Genomic DNA, 21,640 nt, shown 5'->3' on the forward strand with positions numbered 1-21,640 from the left:
GATGGGCTGATGATACATGTAAGAATTTAAAAGATTTATGTCTTGATTTCATGTGAGCAATAACTCCTTTAAAGAATACGTGATGCCTATGCAATCCATGAGAGAGAGGAAGGGCCAGTTATGAGCAAAGTAGGGAAACTGCTGAAGTCACAAGTGCTAAATATTCTGTTGCAAATATAAAATAACCATTAATTCTTAGCAAGACCTGACATCATCAGGTGACAGAGGTAAGCTGGCTGATGCATTTCTAAAACTTTTAAGCAATTTTTTTACATAAAATCTTTTAACTATCTTTAATGCAATAACACATTACTTTACAATTTATGATATAACTCATGTTAGAGACTCTGCATCTTCATACACTGCAGGCTAGAATAGCATATTCTGACAGTGTATCTAGGAACATATTTTCCAATGAGACGGGTTTTCAATACACTGTTGGTAATACCAATGAAGATACAGCATCATTCTAAACCATTCTAATAAGAATGCTAATATATCCTCATTACAAACTGTAACATGTCAAGGATACAACATAAAATATAAAAAATGTAATTGTTCATCAAAACATGTTTCTTACAGTTTGAAGCCATCAGAACACAATTCTGTCAACTTTGTACTTAGGTACACCTCTTAATACGAAAGGTACAGAAATGCACCCTGTAGCTTCATTGGCATAATGAACAGAGTATTGAAAACTTTGCTCATTAGACAGCATTTTCTGAGACACACAATGAAACAATGGTATTCTAACCTACAGTGTATAGAGGCACAGACTCTCTAGTATCAGTGGTCTGAAGATCATTTTTTTAACAAATGAAACTAGTAATCAATTGCAAAGTAATATAGTATTGCGATCAATACAAATAAAAGATTTTATGTAATTTTTAAAAGTTTTATACACCATTAATTCTATTTGTCAGTTGCCATATATTATAAGCACCAGTATTGAAGATTCAGTTGTTAATAAGAATCACACAAAGAATTTACTGAATAAGGGCTTGCCATTTACATCAGCCTGCATCAACTCCTACATTTCTCCTGAGGACCACTATTATTTCCTGTATAACAGCAGCTCTTTGGCAGAGAGAAATCTTCAGGTGCTGATAATAATTGTTTTGTACTTCCTTAATACACTGGAATATAAATGACTTAACTACATGGCTTCCAAACCTTAGATATTCTCAGATTTACAAACTTTAAGTTATAGTTTCAGACATTGTGAACATCAATAACAACTTTTTAAATGAACAATGGCTGAGAAAAGACTGGATAGAAGATTTAAATTAATGATTTTAAGGTTTCCAAAAGCTTTTGTAGTAGCAAGAAATCTCATGGATGTTCTGGTATTCACCTGCATACCTCAATACATTATAAAATGAGAGAAGATTTCAGTTATTTAAATGAAGAATGCATTAATTGTAGAATACAGGCTTTCATAAAAATTCCAATCACCACCCAACGCAGAAAAACAGAGTGATCAAAACATTGGTAGACTGGGCTGAAAGAATCTGTGAACCATAATACTTGCAGGGTGAGAGTAATCTGTTAAGAAGAGATTTCGTAAGAAACAGCAACTCTGGCAAAGATATAAACAGGGCAGTAGATCCTAAACAATCTGGAGCTTCTAGTGAAAACGAATCAACTACATGGAAAGTGTTTTACTTGTGCATAAAACATCAGCACATTACTCAGAAGACACAGTACTGACACTGTGTCTAAACCAAAAGAAATGTGTGTGAATATTTGAACACTGTAAAGGCCTTTGTCCACTCTTTGCTATGGCAGGAGTATAAAAAATTCCTTGCACATGTGGTTCAGTTGTAACAGAGCAAGGAGGGGTTATTCTGACTGTTCTTATCCTGCTCTTGATATTAAAATTTTTTTCTTTATTCAATCTCTTTTTATTAATAGTACGCATGTGACTGCTATGCAAAATAGCTATCTTTTTATTCATATTATATTTCATTAAAAGAAGTTATTCACAGGATAGTTCCCCAATTTCTTATGATAATAGTAAATTTGATGCTCTTGAAAACATTTCCATTAAATAATATATGTGATGCCCTACATATTCTGACATCATGGAGGTGAAATTTTCAGTGAGCAAATAGTTCTTTATTTCTAAATAAGTGTACCTCATTTCGTGAAAACCATCATTCTCCTCTTTGAAACAAGTGTTTTACTTTCCCCCAAAACTTTTTTAACATAAAGTTATTCAAATTCAAAATTTTAATTTTCTGGAAATTTCTTATATTGCAATTATTTCTAAATTTCAGTGCCATAGTTACGTAGCCTAGACTTTTATGATCTGAAAATACATACATTCACTAGTTTTGAAAATTTCATTTTCTCAAAAACCTTTTGGCAAACTTTGGGAATCTCTATAGGCATAGAAATCCTCCTCACATATTAGTACCTATAATTTTGCTATTTTTAAGTTATACAGCTCACAGTTAAACAGACTTACTTCTTTGCCTACTGCATTTTTGTGTCTCGTAGTTTTCCTCATTTTTTCTGTTCATATTCAAAATATAATAGCACTGAATTTCAACATTTTGAAGATTTTTTGTATTACATGCACCTATAAAAAGGCATGGTGCACAGCACCACAGCCTCTGTCAGTTGAAGGATATCAATCATTTTGCAAATGTCACATATGTTGTCACTCTGTAGTGAGTACCCCAGTCGTGCAATTACTAACTGAGAGTCAGTCAGTATCCAATAGTCAAACGCTAATCAACTGAGGAGCAGGTTTCCATGTAAAGAGATGTAACATTCTTGGAGTATTAAATGTTAACAAAGTATGAATGTCATTAGTTGGGATGATAAATATTCTGGTGATCTCATAGCTTTAGTTTTAGTTAGTATATTCTCAATATCAAGTACATGACTGCTAGGCTACAATTAATTTGTCACTGAGCATATAATTTGCAGACGTCTGCTTGTGTCTGTGTATGTATGGATGGATATGTGTGTGTATGTGTGTGCGCGAGTATATACCTATCCTTTTTTCCCCCTAAGGTAAGTCTTTCCGCTCCCGGGATTGGAATGACTCCTTACCCTCTCCCTTAAAACCCACATCCTTTCATCTTTCCTTTTCCTTCCCTTTTTCCTGACGAAGCAGCCACCGGTTGCGAAAGCTCGAAATTCTGTGTGTGTGTTTGTGTGTTTTATTCATTGTGCCTATCTACCGGCGCTTTCCCCGCTTGGTAAGTCTTGGAATCTTTGTTTTTAATATATTTTTCCCATGTGGAAGTTTCTTTCTATTTTATATATTTTATACATTACAAAGATGATGTGACTTGCCCAACAAAAGCACTGGCAGGTCAATAGACACACAAACAAACAGAAACATACACACAAAATTCAAGCTTTCGCAACCAACGATTGCTTCATCAGGAAAGAGGGAAGGAGAGGGAAAGATGAAAGGATGTGGGTTTTAAGGGAGAGGGTAAAGAGTCATTCCAATTCCGGGAGTGGAAAGACTTACCTTGGGGGGGGGAAAAGGACAGGTATACACCCACACACGCACACACACACATCCATCTGCACATACACAGACACAGCAGCAAAATGTTTGCTTGTATCTGTGTATGTTCATAAGTGTAAAACATTAAAAGATCTTATATTATGTCATAAAAGAAAGAAGACATCAGAGGATACTCAAAGACCATTGGAATTTCGTGAACCATACTAAAATGTGCACATTTAAAGTGCGTACTTAAAGTGCACATTCATATGTCCAGATTCCCAATGAAGTAGCTCTCAACCTGATATTCAGCTTTTCAGTGTGGTTTTCAGGATCTAAATTTTCTTGGAGTACCAGTACTGGTACTGGTTCTTTATTATGGCATAGTGCCACACATGCTAGAAGGTGAAAATGTGAATTTGAAATGCAGCAAACAGTTGAAACTAACCAACAGTGTGGAATTAGACACTTCATTTCAAATACACTGACTGCCTCAGCGTAAAGAAAGCCAAATTTCTTTACCAAGCCAACAAAAATAACTTCATTGTTCTGGAAGGCAATTAATGCTTGACTGTCAGAAAGGTGGAAATAAAATAAAATCTTAAACTAATAACATATTTTAGCCTTCTGTAATTATGAGAACATATTTTAATTCACTTGATAGCTGCCAGCTACAGAAATACATTTTGGTTTCATTTGACATGAGAGGAGTAAATGAAGAGGAAACAGTAAAATCACTAAATGTAAACATGGGTCATGTGCACTATGCACTTCCCCACTATAGCTCAGACTACTCTGTGCATCAGCCCTGCATCAACAATATTTCTGAACAACTGATGCAATACTAGACAGTGCCCCCCCCCCCCCACCGGCCCCACCCCCACCCCCTCTCTCTCACGCATTTCATAAGATGTCAAAAACTGTTAAAAAATCGAATTTTCTAAAATATTTTCATTTTATAGTGCACTACTTTCTGAAAAGTCTGATACATAAAACATATGTGTTCAAGGGAATGTAAGACATAATTCACATAGTACCAATGTGAAATGCCTATTATGCCTACTACAAGCAAAAAGCTTTAAGTTAGGGAACAGTTTCATGTTTCATTCATACATTCCAGTTTCTTAAGCATGAGATAGAAAAATATGGAATTGTCATATTCTTCCATAATATGTGTGATGTCCCCGTTTCTTCTGCTACCTCATTCTAACAAATAATCTTGCCATCACTAATTCTCTAACTATTCCTGCCATGTCAAAATTTATTCACCAGTTAACTACACTAACCCCATCATAATCACTAGTTCAGCTAACCCGCGATTATTCTCCAGTTAGGCATTGTTACAGGTTTATACAACGCATTCTCTGCCCTACTTCCAGAATAGAGTTTAAGCGGCTGCTAGCTGGTTACTGCACAGCTGTACCTTACTAGTGTAGCACTCTGGCCAAAAATGTTCTGTCAAAATTTCATTTCCTTGGATACACAGAGAAGATAACATGTAATCTTTCTTACCTGTTACCCCTGTTAGTCATTTATTTCCACTCTGGGAGTCTAAATCTATGGCTTTCGCAAGTAATTATAACAACACTGATTATTTGCAAACCCAGTCAACCACATAAACAAACAGTGATTGGCATTCACCCCTTCGTCTTTATTCCACTCAGCTCGTAGAGCCTCGTCTTCTTTTGTCCGTGGGAAAGTTTATTTGTAGATGCTATGGGGATTCCCCTGGCAGAGGCTTACATTCATTCAAAAATTAACTTACAATTCATTCAGAAATCAACTTAGAATGTGTTCAAAAACCAACAGGGATGCTTTTCAAAATCATGTAAATAACCAGTAGACTAATGTGCGCTGAATGCTAGACGCTGTCACTTGCGCTAGATCTACAGTAAAGTAAAGTTTTAGCATTGAACGGCATTACCTTTTTAGTAATGGATTAATGATAAGCAAAGTTAACTTTGTGACTAACGCTGCGGTACACAGATATGTTACAGAACCGCATCACCCCTAGCCTATGGAATAAATACCTGCTGTAATGTACGACATTAATGCAGGTTGGTAGCAGACCGTATTACTCGTTCCAGACCTCTTGATAAGTATGGAAGTGTGATTACGCATGTCAATCACATCGCGATTACGGGCAGCATGGGGTTCACGCCTGAGCCTCAGGACGTGTGCTAGCAGCGCATGTCAGGTGTTTCAAGCGTCAACTTCGCGTCTCAATATCTCAAGATGTAATGGGAATATTGTGATGCAATCAACACCATTGTGTATGTGATTTGTCATGCTATGGATTGCTGAAGAAAAAATATAGGAGGTCCATTTCAAAAACATAAGTTTGTGTTAAAAACACATATGCTTTCGTTTTAGAATGTTTCCAAATATGTACATTCATGGGCCCCAGCCCTACATTGATACCGATGAAAGTCATTTTCCAATAGCTGTTATTGTTCCAGAGATATTTTGGGTGGACAAGATAGCTGGGACACCCTGTATATTTGATGTAGAACTGTCATAGCTTCCTATACATGTGCGCATATTTCCATATGTACACACATTTTCCCTACAACATCTGGCAGTTCTCACATCATGACAGACTTCCTCTTATGTGATTTAATGTTTGTGTATATTTGTGTATATGTGGATGTGTGTTCATGTAGTCTGATTCTTCAGCCTTCTTATCTAAAGATAAGATTTAGGTTTTTAGTAACCACAGAAATAAGGAAGGACTTTAGTGTTAGACGTTTGTGAATATGGAAAGAGGGAAAAAATAGACAGGTCCTCAAAGTAAGAAAGGAAAAACTAGATATGGATGCTAGAATTGAAGAAGAGAAAGAAGGTAGCCCCAAAGACAGGAAACCCTTCCCACCCCCTATCCCTAGGATCCCTATCCCTCAGGTACTTGAGTGAGATGCCAGAGGAGGTTTGGTGTTAAATCATGTCCTACAGAATGGACTTGTCCCACCTTCACCCTTTGAAGTCGCAGAAGGAAATTCTAGGAACCCTATGGAAATGGCAAATGATGAAAAATCAGGCACACTTGTTTGTGAGTGTTGTTTGAAAGGTTTGATGTGTGTTTTGTGTTAATAATGATTTATCTGTTCTTGTAAATCATGCTTTTAGCTACAATACCCACCCCTTTCAAAATTTATACAAACCCTCCCATCTATATCACACCTCATAAATGGTATAAAATACTCTATACAAAAAAGAAAATCTATACACTATAGTATAACAGTTGTTCAGCTAATCACATCTAATTATATTTTACACAAATATAACTCTATTTAGTTTCTTTCGTTCAGATTTCTTGCATCCAGTTGTGGGACCTACTAAAAATAATGTCTTAGGATGAACTACCGTTTGTACCTGGTACGGTACCTCATATTTTTGGAAAAACAAGTCTCTTTCTTCAGAGTCAAGCTGGGAAGATGTTGCTTTATAAGAACCAGGTCATCGACTTGGTACTGAGATTCCACAACCTTTTCGTTATGCTTACTTAATGTTCGTGGTGCCTTTCCAATTAAATTTTTAAAAATTATATCCTGATTTACTTCGTAATTGACACCAGGTTGTACAGGCCAATTAAAACACTTAATTAGAGGTTCTCCTACAAAAGGTTTTCCTGTAGCTTCTAAAGGTGTCAAGCCAGTTGATAAATGGGGTAATTCATTTAGGATAAGTTCAAAGTCCTTAATTTTCTTTGCCCACAAAGTATGCTTTTCATGGCAGTAAGATGACATAATTTTACAATTTCCTTCATTACTCGCTCACACAGATTTGATGACGGGTTATAATTCAATATTAATACTTGTCGAATACTTTCCCACACTAGGAATTCTCTAAATTCATAACTCCCAAACTATGGTCCGTTATCTGTAACAAACTGTTTTGGTTTACCTACTTCTAGAAAGTATTGTTGTAAATAGTGTATAACCATCTGCATATTTGCTCTTTTAAAGGGATATAGTTTAACATATTTTGACCAACATTCTATGATAACCAAAATATATGATACTCTTCCCTTTCTTTGTGGAATTGGTCCAAAAAAAGTCTGCCTCAGTAAGGTCATGTAATGACTTAGGAATAATAGGATACATTTTGTATTTCACATGTTCTAATCAAAGATGCTATTTTATGACCTAGTTTCTTGAAATAATAAAATTTATTCACATGGGGTATACATTTTTTGATTCTGAAGTGTCCATATCCTGTGTGAACATACCATACAAGTTCATCATCCATTACCTTTGGGATGCATAAACACCAACACTGTGATGTTACACTGTCTCTCCAAAACAAGTTATGATCTATAATTTTCTGTTTTCCTAACTGATTAGTAGATAACGAGTTCTGGATACACATGGAAAATATTTCTGTGAAATAAGGATCATGACAGATATTCCCTTTTATTCTTTGAGCCATTTTGTTTGCCATGATGTTTGGATATTCTGCTGATATAAAATTAATGGAAAAAATAATGCTGGGGCCTTCTGTACATTTCAATTCTTCCATTCCAATGGGTAGCCTTGATAAAGCATCACGAACAATATTTTTGGAACCTTAAACATATTGTATCTTAATGTCGTATTCCTGTAGGAAAAGCATCCATCACATCAACCTACTGTGTAGTAATCAACTACTCATTAGAAAGCATAAAGCTTTATGATATGTATAAATATGGATTTCTGATCCCCACTTTTGAATACTCCACACAACTGCCAATAATTCCTTTTCAGTAACTGTGTATTTTAGTTCATGCTTATTTAAGCTACAGCTAGCAAAAGCTATGGTTCTGTGTTCTACATCACTTGGATCCTATTCTCCTTAGAAAAGTTCAGCAGTGACACTGTAATCAGATGCAGCAGTCAAAAAGTTTAAATGGTTCACCCATAACTGGATGATGTAATATGTGTGACTCCACAAGCGCTCTTTTATGTTTTCAAACACATCATTTGCACCTTGATCCTAAGTCCACAGTACTCCCTTTCTTAATGAATGTAAAATTCTCGGGTCATTTAACTCTTGCCCTCATGCATACTGCCCATACCTATAAATCCTTTTAATTGTCTTAGATTGCTGGGGTGCATACATCCTTTGATAGCTTTTATATGTTCAGCATCCGGTCTAATTCCCTTTACCCCTATAATATTACCTAAGAATTTAAGTTCTTGGCACACAAAAAATGATTTTGACAGCTTCACCGTAGTACCCTTCTCTTTAAATTTTTTCAGGGTCTTGCACAAAGTTAAACAATGTGCCTCCCAAGTAGCTGATATGAGGATATCATCTACATATATTATCAAATCCTTCAATAAGTCTCTCCCTAGAGTTTCATCTAATGCACATATAAATACAGACACAAAGATATTCAGTCCAAATGGCAATACATTGAATTTATATGATTTTCCATCAAACAAAAAGGCTGTATACTTTTTGGATTCTGAATACAATTTTATCTGCCAATATCCCACAGTCAAGTCCATTGTATTAAAGAATCTTGCCTTTCCAAATTTGGATAATAATTTGTTGATATTAATCGGTCGATCTCTCTCCATCTCTACATGTCGATTTAATGTACAAGCATCTATGACTAATCGTACCTCACCTGTACTTTCTTCACCATGACCAGAGGATCATTCATTACACTTGAACTTCTTTCTTTAATACTATTATCAATCATTTTGTTAATCTCATCCCATACTGTCTCCTTCAAATTTACTGGTGTTGGATACGAATTGCAAAAGAATGTAGTGTCATATTTGCTTTTGAACTTACAGATATAGACACTGATGTTATCTGGACAATCAGAAAACACAACTTCATAAACTATCAAAATTTTATATAAATCCCACCTTTGCTGATCAGTTAATATTAGGGATTCATTAAATTTGTCTTGTATATCAGTTCGATGTGTTCCTTGATCCACATTATAGATTTTTGGTGATAATTGAGCTGTAGCTGTTAATCGCATACACCGACACTCAGTTGTTTGTCCCTCAATGTGATCATTTGTCACAAATGATGTATAGCACCTACTGTCCCCTCTAGAAAATCAAAGAAGATGTTCATCAAAGTTTAAGACGAGTTTAAACTCTAGCAACCAATCTAAACCAAATAGTACATCTCTATTAATATTCTCTACTATTAACAGCATTTTACGAAATGACATATTTTTAATACTATAATTTACTTCAGTTTTGTATTTTAGAAGTTTACTTTTTGTTCCCATTATCCCGATTCTCTATACTTTGCAATAACGGTAAGTACTGTTAATTCTGTATTGAGATACAAAACGCGTTTGAGATGAGTGATACCTCACTCCCCAAATCTATAAATATGTTAACCTCAGAATTTTCCACTGTCCCTGCTATTATAGGTTGTGGGTTATTAGTGGCTAAGATAGGTTCTTCAAGCAGCAACCATTCCTTTGTGGGTATTTTGTGTGTAAAGTTAACATACTTATATGGAATAAGGCCTCCTAGTGTATCTCCATAACCTGGGCCCCAGCCCTGGAACCAGGTTGAACAACGTTTTCCTCACTAATCATCTTGGTATTGAAGCTCTTTTTTTTCTGTGTTTGCTTTAACAATACATATGTTTTTGGATAGGGTCCGCCTTTAGCAAAACACAGTTTTGTTTTATAACCCAAACATGTTTCACTGCAGTTGGAGCATCCTCAGTGGGCTTTTATTTTCCATCTGTTAAAGATAAAGAACGTTCTTTGTTGTTTTGTATACATGTAACTATTAGTTTTAAAAAAATGTAATTACAGATATTTGAAAAAACACATAAATTATGAAAATTCATACCTTTTTACCACATGGTGTGGTTTTTCTGACGTGTTGTGTTTCTACAGTGACCGTTTGTTCCACAGTTTGTCATCTGCAACCACTTATACCTTAAAGTAGATAAATTGTTTAAGCCAAAATTACGATTTGAAGAACTATGTTATTACTATGCCTGAAATTATTTAATTATGTGTGTGTGTGTGTGTGTGTGTGTGTGTGTGTGTGTGTGTCTGTCTGTCTGTCTGTCTATTTACATAGTGTTTCACTTACTCTTTTTTCGTCTTCATCACTGTCAAACACTGAATATTGAGTTGCCACTGCCAATGTCACTGTCATTCACTGTTTCACTGTTTATCAGCTGTAAAAACAAAACATAGCTGGCAGTGGAACAGCTGGAGGTGCAAAAACAAGATGGCAGCCAGTGGAACAGTTGAAGGTGTTCCTGGTGGTTGTTTTGAACCTTTCAGAGGTGACTGTGATTTATTTATTTATTTATTTATTTATTTATTTATTTTAGTGTGTGTGTGGTGTGTGTGTGTGTATATATATGTAAAAGGGGGAGACAGAGCGAGAAAGAGAGGGAGAGAGAGAGAGAGATTTTAGGTTTCAGGATTTTTTTTTTTTTTTTTATTTTTTTTTGTGGTGTGTGAGGGAGGGGGGTTAAGATCTCTATAGGATGGTTTTGTCTGTTAATTCTTTGAGGACAGAGAACAGAGTGCCATTGCGGAGAGCTGTGTATTCATTTATCATTTGTTTGCCTTCCACTATGGCTTTTTGTATCTGGTAATTTTCGTCGATTATCAGTTTTTGTGAGGGGCTGTTGCTGCATTTGAGAATTTTCAAATCCATATTGATGTTTGTTGGGCTATGTTTCTTGTCCATGAGGTGTTCAGTAAATGTGGAATGACAGCTGTTACTTTTTAATGCTCTTTTGTGTTCTGTATATCTGGTATTAAAGTTTCTGGTTGTCTGCCCTATATAAACTGCTTTACAATCCTGGCATGTTAATTGGTAAATACCAGATGTGTTGTGTTTGTCTGTGCTGGTGTTGGTTGTCTTTAGTTTTTTTTGTGTTGAGTTGTCTGTCCTGTAGGCTATTTTTATCCCTTGTTTTTTGAGTATGTTGCCTATTCTGTGTACTGTTTTGTTGTTATAGGTGAGAGTGAACCATCTGTTTGTCATTATGGGTGTTTCCTGTTCATGTGTGTTCATTGGTGGGTTCTGTGTGTTTGTAGGTTGATGAGGAGGCTTTTGTTTTTGTATGTTGGGTGACCTTTTTAATTTTGCTTTAATTTTGTGGTTTAGTTTATCTATAGTGTTTCTGTCATATCCATTCTCCACTGCTATTTGTCTGATTGTCTGCAATTCATTCTTGTAGTTGTTTTCAGTGAGTGGGGTTTTGTTTAGTCTGTGTAGCATATATTGGAAGCCGGCTAGTTTGTGTGTAATTGGATGATTAGAGTCTTTGTGAATGGTTGTGCTAGTGGTGGTCGCTTTCCTGAATATAGAGAATTGGTGTTGGTTGTTGTGTCTGTATATTGTGAGGTCAAGGAAGTTTAGCCTTTTGTCGTGTTCTGTTTCTATGGTGAATTTTATTTTTGGGTGTACTTTGTTTATATCACTGTGGAGTTGTTGGATGCGACTTGGGGTTTCATCTATAAGGCATATGATGTCATCTACATAACGGTACTAATATATTATCCAGTACGATTTGAAAACCTAAAATTTGAAAACCTAAAATCTCTCTCTCTCTCTCTCCCTCTCTTTCTCTCTCTGTCTCCCTTTTTTACACACACACACACACACACACACACACACACACACACACACACACACACACACACTAAAAAAAAAAAAAAAAAACTGTCACCTCTGAAAGGTTCAAAACAACTGCCAGGAACACCTTCAACTGTTCCACTGTTGTCAGCCATCTTGTTTTTACACCTCCAGCTGTTCCACTGCCAGCCATGTTTTGTTTTTACAGCTGATAAACAGTGAAACAGTGAATGACAGTGACATTGGCAGTGGCAACTCAATATTCAGTGTTTGACAGTGATGAGGACGGAAAAAGAGTAAGTGAAACACTATGTAAATAGACAGACAGACAGACAGACACACACACACACACACACACACACACACACACACACACACACACACACACAATTAAATAATTTCAGGCATAGTAATAACATAGTTCTTCAAATCGTAATTTTGGCTTAAACAATTTATCTACTTTAAGGTATAAGTGGTTGCAGATGACAAACTGTGGAACAAACGGTCACTGTAGAAACACAACACGTCAGAAAAACCACACCATGTGGTAAAAAGGTATGAATTTTCATAATTTATGTGTTTTTTCAAATATCTGTAATTACATTTTTTTAAAACTAATAGTTACATGTATACAAAACAACAAAGAACGTTCTTTATCTTTAACAGATGGAAAATAAAAGCCCACTGAGGATGCTCCAACTGCAGTGAAACATGTTTGAGTTATAAAACAAAACTGTGTTTTGCTAAAGGCGGACCCTATCCAAAAACATATGTTTTCCTCACAATTACTAGTTGTTGTTGTTGTTGTTGTCTTCAGTCCTGAGACTGGTTTGATGCAGCTCTCCATGCTACTCTATCCTGTGCAAGCTGCTTCATCTCCCAGTACCTACTGCAACCTACATCCTTCTAAATCTGCTTAGTGTACTCATCTCTCGGTCTCCCTCTACGATTTTTACCCTCCACGCTGCCCTCCAATGCTAAATTTGTGATCCCTTGATGCCTCAAAACATGTCCTACCAACCGATCCCTTCTTATAGTCAAGTTGTGCCACAAACTTCTCTTCTCCCCAATCCTATTCAATACCTCCTCATTAGTTACGTGATCTATTCACCTTATCTTCAGTATTTTTCTGTAGCACCACATTTCGAAAGCTTCTATTCTCTTCTTGTCCAAACTAGTTATCGTCCATGTTTCACTTCCATTCATGGCTACACTCCAAACAAATACTTTCAGAAACGACTTCCTGATACATAAATCTATATTCGATGTTAACAAATTTCTCTTCTTCAGAAATGCTTTCCTTGCCATTGCCAGTCTACATTTTATATCCTCTCTACTTCGACCATCATCAGTTATTTTACTTCCTAAATAGCAAAACTCCTTTACTACTTTAAGTGTCTCATTTCCTAATCTAATTCCCTCAGCATCACCCGATTTAATTTGACTACATTCCATTATCCTCATTTTGCTTTTGTTAATGTTCATCTTATATCCTCCTTTCAAGACACTGTCCATTCCGTTCAACTGCTCTTCCAAGTCCTTTGCCGTCTCTGACAGAATTACAATGTCATCGGCGAACCTCAAAGTTTTTACTTCGTCTCCATGAATTTTAATACTTACTCCAAATTTTTCTTTTGTTTCCTTTACTGCTTGCTCAATATACAGATTGAATAACATCGGGGAGAGGCTACAACCCTGTCTCACTCCTTTCCCAACCACTGCTTCCCTTTCATGCCCCTCGACTCTTATGACTGCCATCTGGTTTCTGTACAAATTATAAATAGCCTTTCGCTCCCTGTATTTTACCCCTGCCCCCTTTAGAATTTGAAAAAGAGTATTCCAGTCAACATTGTCAAAAGCTTTCTCTAAGTCTACAAATGCTAGAAACGTAGGTTTGCCTTTTCTTAATCTTTCTTCTAAGATAAGTCGTAAGGTCAGTATTGCCTCACGTGTTCCAACATTTCGACGGAATCCAAACTGATCCTCCCCGAGGTCTGCATCTACCAGTTTTTCCATTCGTCTGTAAAGAATTCGCGTTAGTATTTTGCAGCCGTGGCTTATTAAACTGATAGTTCGGTAATTTTCACATCTGTCAGCACCTGCTTTCTTTGGGATTGGAATTATTATATTCTTCTTGAAGTCTGAGGGTATTTCGCCTGTCTCATACATCTTGCTCACCAGCTGGTAGAGTTTTCTCAGGACTGGTTGTCCCAAGGCCGTCAGTAGTTCTAATGGAATGTTGTCTACTCCGGGGGCCTTGTTTCGACTCAGGTCTTTCAGTGCTCTGTCAAACTCTTCACGCAGTATCGTATCTCCCATTTCGTCTTCGTCTACATCCTCTTCCATTTCCATAATATTGTCCTCAAGTACATCGCCCTTGTATAAACCTTCTATATACTCCTTCCACCTTTCTGCCTTCCCTTCTTTGCTTAGAACTGGGCTGCCATCTGAGCTCTTGATATTCATACACTTGGTTCTCTTCTCTCCAAAGGTCTCTTTAATTTTCCTGTAGGCAGTATCTATCTTACCCCTAGTGAGATAAGCTTCTACATCCTTACATTTGTCCTCTAGCCATCCCTGTTTAGCCATTTTGCACTTCCTGTCGATCTCATTTTTGAGACGTTTGTATTCCTTTTTGCCTGCTTCATTTACTGCATTTTTATATTTTCTCCTTTCATCAATTAAATTCAATATTTCTTCTGTTACCCAAGGATTTCTAGCAGCCCTCGTCTTTGTACCTACTTTATCCTCTGCTGCCTTCACTACTACATCCCTCAGACCTATCCATTCTTCTTCTACTGTATTTCTTTCCCCTATTCCTGTCAATTGTTCCCTTATGCTCTCCCTGAAACTCTGTACAACCTCTGGTTCTTTCAGTTTATCCAGGTCCCATCTCCTTAATTTCCCACATTTTTGCAGTTTCTTCAGTTTTAATCTACAGGTCATAACCAATAGATTGTGGTCAGAGTCCACATCTGCCCCTGGAAATGTCTTACAATTTAAAACCTGGTTCCTAAATCTCTGTCTTACCATTATATAATCTATCTGACACCTTTTAGTATCTCCAGGGTTCTTCCATGTGTACAACCTTCTTTCATGATTCTTAAACCAAGTGTTAGCTATGATTAAGTTGTGCTCTGTGCAAAATTCTACTAGGCGGCTTCCTCTTTCATTTCTTAGCCCCAATCCATATTCACCTACTATGTTTCCTTCTCTCCCTTTTCCTACACTCGAATTCCAGTCACCCATTACTATTAAATTTTCGTCTCCCTTCACTATCTGAATAATTTCTTTTATTTCATCGTACATTTCTTCAATTTCTTCATCATCTGCAGAGCTAGTTGGCATATAAACTTGTACTACTGTAGTAGGTGTGGGCTTCGTATCTATCTTGGCCACAATAATGCGTTCACTATGCTGTTTGTAGTAGCTTACCCGCATTCCTATTTTCCTATTCATTATTAAACCTACTCCTGCATTACCCCTATTTGATTTTGTGTTTATAACCCTGTAGTCACCTGACCAGAAGTCTTGTTCCTCCTGCCACCGAACTTCACTAATTCCCACTATATCTAACTTTAACCTATCCATTTCCCTTTTTAAATTTTCTAACCTACCTGCCCAATTAAGGGATATGACATTCCACGCTCCGATCCGTAGAACGCCAGTTTTCTTTCTCCTGATAACGACATCCTCCTGAGTAGTCCCCGCCCGGAGATCCGAATGGGGGACTATTTTACCTCCGGAATATTTTACCCAAGAGGATGCCATCATCATTTAATCATACAGTAAAGCTGCATGTCCTCGGGAAAAATTACGGCTGTAGTTTCCCCTTGCTTTCAGCCGTTCGCAGTACCAGCACAGCAAGGCCGTTTTGGTTAATGTTGCAAGGCCAGATCAGTAAATCATCCAGACTGTTGCCCCTGCAACTACTGAAATGGCTGCTGCCCCTTTTCAGGAACCACACGTTTGTCTGGCCTCTCAACAGATACCCCTCCGTTGTGGTTGCACCTACGGTACGGCCATCTGTATCGCTGAGGCACGCAAGCCTCCCCACCAACGGCAAGGTCCATGGTTCATGGGGGGGGGAAATTACTAGTTATGGGTTGGTTATCAAAATGAGATACTACATTCCCATTTTGTGTTTTATGGTATCTCAGTACAAATTCTTGAGAAGCTACCAGATCTAAATTTGAAAGTGGATGCTTTTTTTGAAAATCTTTGTTACAACTTTTCTTATTGTACTGGTGTACTTTTGTTAAGTTTGCCTCATCCTTTTTAAAATTTATTGCGCTCTTTCTTTTATAGTTTGAACTTTCACCCTAGCATAAATTTTTGCTGCAGCCTGTATTTATTGCACCAAGGGAATCAACAAAAGACAACAACTCTTCTATCATTTTCCAAGCACTACATGTCTTTTCTCGCATATATTGGCAATCGTCTAATTAAAATACATACTAATCCTTCTTCTTCCATTGTCTTATCTAAATACTTTGCTCATGTTAGACGCCAAGTGAAATATTTCCTCATAGTACCCCAAGTATTATTATAATATTTTGGGCCCCACAGATCTGATATTAACTTTTCTTGAGTACCGGCAGACCAGTACTTCTCTTTAAATTTCTTTTGAAAGTCTTCCAAAGAGGAAAAATTCTCAATATTTACTGTTCCCCATTCTGAGGCTTCTCCTAGAAGGTACCCCACAGCAAATTCGATCTTCTTGGAACCTTCCCAATTTTTTGGCAAAGTGTAGTGCTTCGAGAGTTTCAGGGTAAATTCTAGAAACACTTGGCTCTCCTCCGTCTCGAACACCTGATATTTTAATGATAAGGGGGAGAGAGCCTTTTTACTGTGCCACACATGTTTGTGAGTGCATGAGGGACAGCTGTCACGAGGAACCAAGAGCTGCGTCAGACGAGTAGCCTCGACAAGTGGTTACCGTCAGCACCTTGGAAGTTATATCAAAAAGCCAAAGAGTGTTTGGATAATGTTCCATGGTTTGTGGTGTCACGAGGATTGTTACAGAGACAGATGAAGCATGAATAATTGTTACTTTCAGACAATGGTTGAAAATATATTGTTGTTAAACTGACAAGATCCTACAAGTACATAATTTATTTCAAGAATATAGAGCTGGTTAATAATATACCCTTTGACCTGATACAGTCTTCAGAGATGAATTAAATGGTGAGAGCAATGTAGCTGATAACCCAAAGAAGAGGATCGGCTGCATGCATAATGTGTAAGTCAACTGGAAGAGACATGTGAGTTGTGCATCCCAACATCGCACTGTCCCTTGTCGTCCAAGGAAGCATTAGAAAAGCTTGGTTAAATCTTTTTAAGAAATGGGTGGGATGTACATCTCTGTCCGGCTTAAATTTAGGGAATTGTTTAGATAACCCTGAATTAGCTCCCCATTGCAAATCAGGAACTGCTTCACTAGTAACACAACATTAGGTGAAGTTACCCCTTTTTTCTACTTTGTCTTGGATAATCTTAATTTCTATCCACAGGTCATCTATACCCTTCCTGGTATCATTAAGTTCAGAAGAAGGAATAGGCGATAGTTCCTGGATCTTATTCTCTCGAAAACCCTTCAGTCTATATTTCTCCAAATTAATTACATTTATAATATCAGAGTTTGCTATTTTCTCTTTGAAATTCCAGTCTACATTATCTACCCATGAATTGACACCTGTAATTTGCGATTGAATGACTGGGATTAATTCATTATGCTTATCTACACTCTCTTTCAAAGTACCGGTATTCATTCTCTGTCTTACATCATTATATTTAATATTGTACACATTTTCAAAAGATCCTAACTTTTCAGTAAGTTATGATTCTACATTATTCCATTTGTTCTCAATGTCAAGTTCTAACATTTTTGATAAATCTTTAAAACTATCATTCTGTTTCTGACTAAGGTCAGTAAATATATGATTTATATGAGTGGTCAAAGAATTTGTCTACTCGTTCTTCAAATCTACTTTTAAATTCTCTACTTTATTACTTATAGCATCGAACTCCGTCTTCAAAGCACCCACGGCTTTGCATAGATTACTAAATTCTTTGCATTGATAGACAACTTTGACATTTAACAAATCTAAGTTTGTCATTTGAATATTTAGAGTTTCACTCTGAGCATGTAATTGAGAATTTACTAAGTCTAGCTCTTTACTTACAGTCATCAATTTGTTTTTCTTCACAGAAGACTGAACAGGACTTAATTCAGACTAGGTGCGTACATTTAGTGTGCAATTTTCCTGATTCAGATGTGAAAAGCCGCAGTAACCCACAAGTTGCTTAGCTTCCACTGTCCACTGTGATACTGCTGAACTTATTGCATTTTTTACACTGTATTGACTTGCAATATATACAGTACCTTCTAGTCACTAATCAAGTGTAGTATATAGTTTGTCCAGGCAGACCTCCAAATGTTTGAACAAGCCTGATATAGCTGAGATGTGACAAACTGTAGGCAGATTTGCAGAGAGCTGTTGATGTAGATACCCCAAAGACTGCAAACTACTGAAAACTTCACCTCCACGTAGATGTGAAGAGGACTTTCATGGAAGACGGTGAGACTTATTTAGTTATCTAGTTAGTAACAGTTTGAGTCAAACATTGATGCAATACACTGTGACAATATGGAGCAAATCACTTTTAAGCTCATCATCATCATCATCATTTAAGACTGATTATGCCTTTCAGCGTTCAGTCTGGAGCATAGCCCCCTTATAAAATTCCTTCATGTTCCCCTATTCAGTGCTAACATTGGTGCCTCTTCTGATGTTAAACTTATTACTTCAAAATCATTCTTAACCGAATCCAGGTACCTTCTCCTTGGTCTGCCCCGACTCCTCTTACCCTCTACTGCTGTACCCATGAGTCTCTAGGGTAAACTTGCTTCTCCCAGGTGTGTAACATGACCCCACCATCTGAGCCTGTTCGCCCTAACTGCTACATCTATAGAGTTCACTCCCAGTTTTTCTTTGCTTTCCTCATTGTGGACATCCTCCTGCCATTGTTCCCATCTACTAGTACCTGCAATCATCCTAGCTACTTTCATAGCTACTTTTAAGCTATTTAACATAATTTTTATTTGAATACAGCTGCATGCTCACCATTTATAGATGACTGTATATGATGAGAAAATTGCTTAGCTCACATGTACTGAGTCAGTTAACAGACTATTACAAAAATTTGTTTCTAAAATGGCTGAATGCTAGCAAAAAAAAGGTTCAGTCTAACAATACAAGTAAGTATCAATTCTTTTGCAACACACAAATACATGTTTTTAAGCACAGTTAATAAAGTTGTATAGAAGAAAAGTCTTTAGCTTTCTTTCAAATTTAACTTTTCTCTGGTACCAAAGCTTTCTAATATTAAGAAAGTTATTGAAGCTTTAAACAGTGGCTTCATTCATTAAATTTACAGGCTAAAGTCAACTTTAATTAAAGTCTTTTTCTTTGTCATACAAGATACGGGGGAAAAGCAAAGGTAAAGGCTCAATATAATACAATGTTCAAAGGTTGTGTCTAACAAAGGCTGTTGTGACACATAAAGAGTTAATAGTGTTAAGATTCCTTAACACTAGCCAGCTGTTAACTCTGTTTGCCTGGTGTCGCCATGCCTGTATCCAGTCAGTACTTACAGAGCCCTCTCAAATATTTCAGTGGAAAATCAAAAATGACAGCACTGTCCTTTTGAAATACCAAATACAAATTTGTATGGAGCCACAGGTGCCTCTTAATTGTAAGCTTGATGAAAGAGAAAGGATAATACAGACATAAGGACAAAAGCTGGAGTAAAAATAAATTTATGATATCTCAAAGGCATCATACTTAATGCATTAAAAATTGTAAATTTCTGATCAGTAACTGCTAACAACAAAGTACAATATGGAAAATTTGAATAGACTACACAGCCCTACAGAGGATTAACAGAAAATCTTCTGTCACTAGAGGTGATGCTGAAAACGAATCTTATTCACTATTGAAAAATGTATGCACATATGCATTTGATTTACTGCTGCAAACATGTACTAAGCTGTTCAAAGAAATTTTGCATGATGCTCATTACTTGCAGTGTCTGTGTTTTTTTGGCCACAACCTCTTTCTTGATATTCTTTTGTCCACAGTAAATTGCTATACACAGCCGTCAGTTCGTGGAGGTACAAACAAACTTTTGCTCTCAGCACAGTTCAGCAGAGTGCACCTTGTCCCCAACGTGAACTAGATAATGTCATTTCTGTTCATTGTTCACTCTGTTAATGTATCTCAACTGGTCATTTCAAGCTTAGGTCATCTGCCCATTGTCACTTAGGCAGAAGAATTGTCAAGCACAGGAAGCTGCCTTCCAAATTTGCATACACTACAGTGACATCAGTCAAGCATTCAGCCACTATTGAGGGACACACGCTGAAGATCTGCCTCACAGTGGCTGCCTGTGTTTAACAACAAGGACTGAAGACTGCTACCTACAAATTATAACTCATAGATACCCTGAGGAAAGTGCAACATAACTTACACTGCCTTCTTGGATGCAGCTGGGATGGCTGCCCTGATGCAGACAATATGCAGTCTCCTCCTTCATACATTTAATTTGGTTTCTAGGTAGCAATTACAAACAACACTGGTGTTTCAAGAATGTGTGCAAGCAAAGAATAAAATATACAGCAATGTTCCAGTTTTGGGGAATTGCCTTCCTCTGCAGACATTCTGTAAACAAATTTGCAAGTTCCTTTTGTATTACTCTGTCTTCTGCTTTAATAGCTTCTACATACCTCTAATGGCTATATACACCACTAGCGGCATCATTTATGGAATATCATTATTTTCATTGTAAACTATTCGTATTTATAGTTCTCTTTAACTATACAAAATTTTTAAAGACGTCTTTGAATGTATGTATAATTTTCATTCTGTTATTAATTATTGTATTGTCTACTGCCTACTAATAAGTGAAATGTGGTACCTTATTAACATAAGTTTCAGTTTCTTTTGTACCCATACTCTTATTACTGTTTTCAATTGTCCACAGCTGAAGATCTAGTGGTTGTCATTGCTGCCTCTAGACCACAGTATGCCACATTCAATTCGCTGGCAGGTTATAGATTTTCTTCACTTAGGCACTGGGAATCAGTGCAGTCCTTCTGTCCGCATCTAGTGTATACCACATGGTCAAGTGCGACATCATTTTCCAAAGTGTTTGCATCATGTAACTGAGGCAGAATCTTGGAATCAGTCCAGTATTTACCTAAGTGGATCTGGAAAACAGCTGGCACACCAGCTTCCATCATTAATTCATGAAATGGATTCAATCCAAGCCAGTGCACTCCCCCTATGTTCCAGAAGCAGGCATTTTATCACTCAACTGTCTGGGTGAGTTCTAAGAACACTTCAATTCCTAAAGTTATTTAAGGTCATAACATTTGTACAATTTCTTTGTTGTTTGATAGGTCAATTTAATTTTAAGTGCCATTCAGTACTCAAACGCTATTTTTTAGTTCTGTAAAAAGTAACCAGATTAAAACAATAATTGTGTATCAGATGAGATGAATCATACAGTAACAGATAATGGCAGCTTTTCACTT

General features: G+C 36.8%; 1 protein-coding gene across 1 annotated transcript in view; it reads right to left on the minus strand.

Moving 5' to 3' along the window:
* The window catches only part of LOC126354333 (proton-coupled folate transporter-like), a 231,414-nt gene that overhangs the window by 168,287 nt on the left and 41,487 nt on the right, over positions 1–21,640 (minus strand). The window lies entirely within an intron of this gene.

Source organism: Schistocerca gregaria, chromosome 3 (genome assembly GCF_023897955.1).
Source record: "Schistocerca gregaria isolate iqSchGreg1 chromosome 3, iqSchGreg1.2, whole genome shotgun sequence".
NCBI classification, from domain to species: Eukaryota; Metazoa; Arthropoda; class Insecta; order Orthoptera; family Acrididae; genus Schistocerca; species Schistocerca gregaria.